Source organism: Hibiscus syriacus, unplaced genomic scaffold, assembly GCF_006381635.1.
Source record: "Hibiscus syriacus cultivar Baekdansim isolate YM2019G1 unplaced genomic scaffold, ASM638163v2 tig00111027_pilon, whole genome shotgun sequence".
Classification (NCBI taxonomy): Eukaryota; Viridiplantae; Streptophyta; class Magnoliopsida; order Malvales; family Malvaceae; genus Hibiscus; species Hibiscus syriacus.
In genome coordinates, this window is record NW_024062960.1 from 753120 (window position 1) to 761285 (window position 8166).

An 8166-nucleotide genomic window follows, 5' to 3' on the forward strand; every position below is an offset into this window, starting at 1 on the left:
TAAAAAATTGACGACCGTATGGGCTGGACATTAAAATGTTAATTAGAATATGATAAAATTATATTTTACTGATGTGTACTTGCATCGTGATTGCTTTTAAGCACTGGTCCGACAACATGATGTTTCAAGCACTGACTAGATGGCATAATGTAAACGCATAGTCAATCTATAAAATATATTAAACGGTTCTGTGATTAGATTTTACCATATCTCCAATCAACAAATTAACATCCAACTTAGACGATCACCAATTTTTAATAGAAAATGATGAGTTTTGAACATACGAATAGTCGAGTCATTTTGTAGCTTTTAATAGTCAGATACTCAACAAAGCATCACCCTAAAATTAGAAGATTATTTTGTAACTTTTAATAATTAAGAAACTCAACGAAATAGTGTCCTATAATCAGGGGATCATTTATGTACTTTTTCCAAATATTTATTGAGTTGATGTCCAATTTAATTAAACATCATCTTAATCGGTAAAGTTATTTAAAAATTTAAAATATAAATCACAAAGGTAATTACATTCGAAACAAAGAATCTATTCACTGATCAATATTTTTAGACTAATTAATTATATGAGATATCACTTAACTTCAATCAATGTATCATTTATACTAATACTAAATCTTTAATTCATTCAATTTTAACATTATTAGTTTAGACTTCGACTATATTGGCGTTTTCCCGAAATATTACCGGTGACCGGTATATTTACCGATCTAACACCGGTCAAATTATATTTTTCGATCTAACACCCGTAGCAGTAAAGCGCGCCCCCTGACCCGCGCTATATGCTGATTTGGTGACACGTGGGGTATAGCGCGCCCCTGCACCGCACTATTTGCTGACTGGGTTACACGTGGGATATAGCGCGCCCCCTGAACCGCGCTATATCTGTGTATCTAGACAATTATATTTAGCGCGAACCCTGATCCGCGCTATACCATAATTACATATACAGCAGTGCAGTTACCGCGCCTTGTATGGCTATATATACCCTTCTCCCTCGGTTATGTTCCTCACATCTCTCCTCTCAACTTATAAATTAATACAATAATTCCGTCAACGAGTCAATAATTTTGGCAATCTTCTCATATTTAGTTTAGAAGTTCGTGCAATTTTTCGTTATAAGGTAATTTTGTTATAAATTTTTTTTATTATACTTATTATTTATTATGATTATTTGAAAAAATATTATACTAATTATTTTCAATTAATTTTTATATTTGTAAAATGAAAAGCGAGAGTATACGTCGAAATAGTTTTACGGTGCAGGTAATAATATAAAATTATATTATTTAAATTATTTACGTTGATGTGTAAAAATTTATTGTGTTATATTTTCGTTCATATATAATTTATTTAATCAGGTTTGTTTCAGTTATTTTTTGCAGATATAAAATTGCCCCACTTTTAAACTCAAAGAATGACACGACTTTCAGCTATTGTTTATTATGATGGTGAAATTCGAGAAGATGAAACCGGCGTTGTTTTCGTATCAAATGAGCATGTTAAAATATCATTCAAGAGAAAAATAACTCTTGAGGAGCTAATAACGAAGATTTCGAGGAAGATTCATGTTGGAAGTAGTAGAAGAATGTCGTCATTGCAGTACAAATTTCCAACATCATTGTTTCCATTAACTTATACAGTGTTCGAGGTTTCGAACAATGATGATGTTGAAATGATGGTTGAAGCTCAAAGTAATTATTCAGACGCCGCTATTGAGATGTATGCACATTTTGTTTAAGTGCGTGCTGTTCGTGGTCAATCATTAAGCTCCCACTATGGGTTGGCTGAACAAGTTGATCAAGTTGACAGCCCGACTACAGTAATGTGTAATGATTTTAATGCCATAATGGGGAGACATTCATCCGCAACTCCTTACGATATGTACCGAGGTGGGTCCACGAACAATCCGTATGGCAACACCACGTCCAGTTCAAGGGGAAGGCATTCATCTGCAAATTGCTTTGACCATATGGAGATGCCATCGACGCAACCATCTGTGCAGTTTCCATTTTACACGATGGCTTCAAGCTCCAGGGGGAGGCATTCGACTGCAAGCTTTTTCGATCTCAATGTCGATATGTCTTCCAGTTCAAGGGGAAGGCATGCAAGTAGTATGTTCTTCGACCTAAATATGGAGAGCATGGAGGAACCATCATCTCCACCATAAGAATCGCTTCGTGAGCCTGGTGCGGATGGTGCTGAGATTGGACTATTCATTCACCCAGAATCACCGAAATTAAACTCTGATGATGATGAAGTTCTAGGAAATGTGGCACAAACTGACCCTCCTGCACACATGTATGAAGCTGATTATAGTGCAATGTACGGGCCAGAATTTGCGGATATGCCTCATCTCGGTGACTATGGATATTACTCATTAATAAATAATGGTGAGTTATCTTTAGGCATGGAGTTTTCAAGCAAAGAAGAAGCGGTGATGGCTATAAAAAATTACAATATCCGTAATTCTATTCAGTCCAGAGTAAACCGATCGACGACCAAAAAATATGTATGCTACTGTGCCTGACGTGAAAACGGATGCAAATGGATGGTTCGTGTATCGAAAATGAAGAGGAAAAACAATATATGAGAACTAACAGTATACAACGGTCCTCACACATGTTGTGCTGGAGGGGTCAACCAAGATCATCCCAACTTGGACTCTGAAGTGATATGTCAAGACATCATGCCCATGGTAAAAGTAAGCTCTCATATAGCTGTTGCAGTGTTGATTTCAGCTATACAATAGCAGTATGGGTACATTGTCTCCTATAAAAAAGCTTGGTTGGCAAAACAAAATGACATTGTCAAACTTCATAGCGAATGAGATGCATCTTACAACGAACTTCCAGGCTGGTTTAGGCTGGTGCGGAGGTTGAATCCTGGGATAATTGTGGATTTCGAAACCTCCTATGCATACCATAATGATCGAGTTCTCCGCGATCGATGCCAATTCTACCGGGTTTTTTGGACTTACCCACAGTGCGTTAATATTGTCAAATACTGCAAGCCTGTGGTCCAGATCGACGGGACTTTCTTGTATGAAAAATACAAGCAAGTTTTATTATTGGCAGTTGTCCAAGATGGAAATCGCAACATTCTTCCAGTTACTTTTGCTCTTGTCGAAGGAGAAGATACAGATTCTTGGGCTTTTTTCCTCCGAAATTTACGTGCACATGTTATCACGAGGGATAAAATCTATGTCATTTCTGATCGCGGAGCTGGGATCAAAGTAGCAATGGAGTCTTTGGGTCCAATGTGGCAACCACCCTTTGTCCAACATAGGTATTGTCTCTGACACATTGCTGCGAACTACCATGGAAAATCCAAGAGGAATGATGAGCATCAATTACTTGTGCGCATGGGTAAGTGAAATTGATGTAGTTTGTTTTCTTTCGATCCTTTTGATCAGGTTAGTAAGTTATACATTTTTTATCAGGTTACGAACTTCTTCCTCGAACGTTTGAATCAATGCTTCAAGATTTACGGGTGAAGAACGAGGAAGGATACGATTACATTAGCCTCATCGATAAAGAAATGTGGACGAACACATATGATGGTGAATATCGATATAGACACATGACGACCAACTTGGTTGAGGCAATCAATTCAACCTTAAAGGGTGCCTGTCACTTACCTGTAGCGGCTTTGGTAAAAACTACATATTTTCATTTGGGGGTACTTTTTGCGAAGCTCGGGGGACAAACTCAAACCTGGATGCAAGGCGGTCATGTCTATCACCCTAGATTAGTTGCATATCTACAGAAAAAAATTACTGCATCAAATGGAATGTCTGTAACAAGCTTCTCTAGAAGGCATGAAATGTTTCATGTCACAGAGTTACCGTGACCTCTTCAAGGGATTGAAGCTGTGTCGTTAAAAGTAAATCTAAGGGACAGAACGTGTGACAACGGGTTTTTTCAAGCTCTGAAGTATCCATGCTCTCATGTGATAGCAGCTTGCTCGCATTCACTTCAAGACTATAACCATTTTATGGATCCCATATACCTACTATCTGAAGTTTTTAAGGTATACGAATTTGAGTTTCCCCCATAGGTAATGACAAAGACCATGATGAGGTTCAAGATTGGCTTCCGATTGTACCAAATCCGAGTTTATTGAGGGAGCGTGGTCGTCCAAAATCCAATCGAATTCATTGCGATATGGATATTCGAGAAAGATCTAGACAAAACATAAGATGTGGGCATTGTAGAAACCCAGGACACACTAGAAAAACATGTCCACTTCTGTTGTCATCAAGTAACAATTGATGAGGAAATGATGTATTTGTTTATCAAATAATAATTCTTGTACTTTAATTTGCATTTACTTCAAGTTAATGTTATTCGATAATCGATGATGAAGATTAAAAAAATGAACACAATCATTAAATTTTATTAAACTAATAACAATTTGGTATTTGAATATAATTTTAAATACAACAAACTTACAATAAGTATTAAATGGTAAATGATAACCAAATTGCAATAACTGATATTAAATTGTAATAAACAAAATGAACTGAAATACATTAAAAAAAATCCAACAAATGTAACAAAATAAAGTAAGTATTAAATGAGAAATAATAAAAAATTACAATTTAACAAAATAAAGTAAACACAAATATAATAAAAAACAAAATCTATCGATGCCTGCGACGCGAATGTGTTTCGCAAGGCGGTGGCTGTCGATATCGAGGAGGATTTCTTCATATCACTGGTTCTGACTCCTCGCTGTCATCATCATCACCATCATCGTCGTCGTCGTCGTCCTGAGCAGGTACATTAGGTTGATGAGGAGCTGATGACGATGAAACACCTCCATAGAATAAGGAACCTGGAGGTGTATGACTGACTATCCCACCGACCTGCGAAAACTGGGAAAACTCATAAAACCCAGACATCGCTGAGTGTGAAAACTGTACAGGAGGTGTCTGTACTGCGGCCATGGGTGAAGAGGCTGAACCCGCCAAATATCTAGCATATGAAGCCCAAGTCAGATTTGCAAACATAGACCCATAATAGCCTCCAGGAGGGGTCATCTGTGACGGTAGCGGCGGCGGGGTCATAAAACCAGGTGAAGGCAGCGGCAGCATCTGGTAATGGAAAGGAGATGGCGGCATCATATGGCCGCGGTGGCTGTTATAAAGGTCCTGATGGTGCAGCTGAGGATGAACCGAAAGCACCTGCTCTCCGTCCATGAGTCAGGGAACGATGGTGCTGTGTCGGATCACGTCTTTGTCGACGTCGCGGAAAGGTCTGCCCTCGTGCATCCTCGGGAAGCAGAAACGATTTCCCGTTACTGTTGAATCACTCATAATAACCGTCAGCATACATCAAGAGGTCATCAAAAATGGACTCTCTACGGGGAAGGCGCCGATATCGATCCTCCCACAACACGACCCACTCATGATGCCTCACCAACCAATCTGTATCTGTCTTGTCGCGTCTATCTAAGCTATGCAACTCGTCCATATTGTGAGGTGCTTCCGGAATTGGTTGAAAACAACCAAACTACCGGAGCACGCGATCAGTAGAGTGCCACTCGACAGTCGCATAACAGATCAGAGGGACCATCGCCATCCAAACATCTGATGGGCCCCTCAACTCAGGTGGGATCACCGCCCTCACATCATCAGTACAATATGACACCATTCAAACTAAAACAAATATTATATAATTTTTTTATCAAAATAATAATCTAATTATATAACTATAATCTAAAATCGATTTTTAAACATTAAAATTCATACATGTGTGCCAGCCTGCTGATCGATGAGCACCCTAATTTTTTCTAAATCATCAGGTAGCTCTTGATGATTTTTCCTATCAATAGACCACCTATATAAGGAAAAAATTATTATACGTTGTATAAAATTATTAATATACAAAATCAGTTTTATAATTACCTCAGAAGTAGTGGAAATACGAATGAGTTCTTCACAACGGGACATAAAAAGGGTAATCGATACCATGCCCAAGACTGTAGTAGCAGGAGACATCCGCCGATAGCATTACGCCTGTAGTCAGTGGCTCCACACATCTTCCTGTACAGCAAAGCCAAAACTGCTGAGCCCCAACTGAATGATCCGGTGAGACAAAAGTCGCTAAGATGTCGCAACCACATGCAGTGAACTAGGTTGCGTGATTTGTCCAACATCAGCAACCCTCCTATCAACTGCAATATGCATGCCCGTGCATACATCTTAACCTCATCCTCAGAGGAATCTGCGCTCAACTCCCGAAAATTGGCATCTAACCAATTTAACGGTATCCTACCTCCAATAAAACTTTCTGGGACACGTCCTAGATTATCCCGGCACAAAGTAGTCCAGGAACCCTGCGAGATCCCTGATATCACATCTCCATCCATCGGAAGCCCTAGGTGCATAGCAACATCCTCAAGTGTAATCGTGCACTCTCCGCACGAAAGATGGAATGTGTGGGTCTCCAGCCTCCACCGCTCTACTAAGGTATAAATAAGGTCTGGTTCTATCTTACAGTGACCCTGATATCTACCTATGTAACCAAATCCAGCCTCTACTAAATACGGTAAGACACGGCTAGGTATCACTAACTTAAGATTCTTAATAAAAGGATCTAATATACGATCCTTCTCCTAAAAATAAATAATTACAAAAATTAATTCTTAATCTAATAATCATGTATTAAATAAATCAACAAATTATTACTAATAATTTAAATTAAATTAAAACGTTAAAATGTTACCGTATCAGCAAAGTGTCGAGATATATGATTTCCATCTAAGCGAAGTAGACCACCTTCTATTATATATCTGCAAAAAAAATTATATTAGTAAAATATTAAATAAAGTAAAATACTTAAATAAATTAAATAAATAATATTAAAAATATTATAAAATATACCTTAAACGAGAGAGTATTTGAGAGAATTTGGTGTGATGAAAGTGATTGATGATGACGTATTTATAGGGAAGGGTGGGGTGTGAACAACCGGGTAATTAAAGCTATAGCGCCCCCTGCACCGCGCTATACCCCACGTGTCAGATAAATAGGTATAGTGCGGAGCAGGGGGCGCGCTATAGCCACGTGTAACCTAGTCAGCGTATAGCGTGGTGCAGGGGGGCGCTATACCCCACGTGGCGCCAAATCAACATATAGCGCGGGTCAGGGGGCGCGCTTTACTGCTACGGGTGTTAGATCGGGAAATATAATATGACCGATGTTAGATCGGTAAATATACCGATCACCGATGATATTTCGAGAAAAAACGTCGACTATATTACTAGGTCATTAATTTAGAAATGATTGATGACGTAGACAGTCATTTTATTAATGTGATGGTGTAATCAAAACATTGTTTTGGTATGACATATCGATGTTGATGATGTCGTTTTGAATATATATATATGGGATAGGGTATTGTTACACATTATAAAACGTTTTTAGTTTTACACAGATTTAGGACAATTGAATGAGTGAATATATGGCTGAGATTAAAAGTAAGAAATGAGAAGACATTCATTGGAAAAAAAGAGAGTCAATCTTAGTCATCTATTTTCACTCATCCAACGGTTCTAAATTTGTGTAAAACTAAAGAGTTTTACATTGTGTAAGTGGATCATAACCCATATATATATATTAATATTCTTTCTTCTATTGATCCTTACAAATAAAAATTCTTTTTAAATAAAGACCCATCTCTGAATATAATTAAAATATAATCTATACTATTTTCGTTTGTCAATGTTGATTATCATTTTCTATTATTGAAATTAAAAAAAAAGCACTTATTTTGATTTTTTTTATAACTTGATTTTTTTTTCTTCCAAATCTAACTCAAATGACATGTATCTAAAGAAAACACCTCCAGAACAAATCAAATATGAGGTGTTACAATCGTTAGTCATCATATACGATGGTCGATAAACCTCAAATTTTATAATAAGTTTGACCTCAATCTTTTTATTCAATTCATTTTATTAGATTCTTGATAATTTCTATAAAGAAAATTATTAAATCATCTAAAATTTTCAAACATATTGATTCTCAGTCTACATCATCCTTCGTCAAATGACCTTCATCTTAAAATATATCCTTCCTCTAACCAATAGATGCCTCTCACTATTTAGATCATCGAATGAAGCTTTTGACCTTTTAGAATCTAA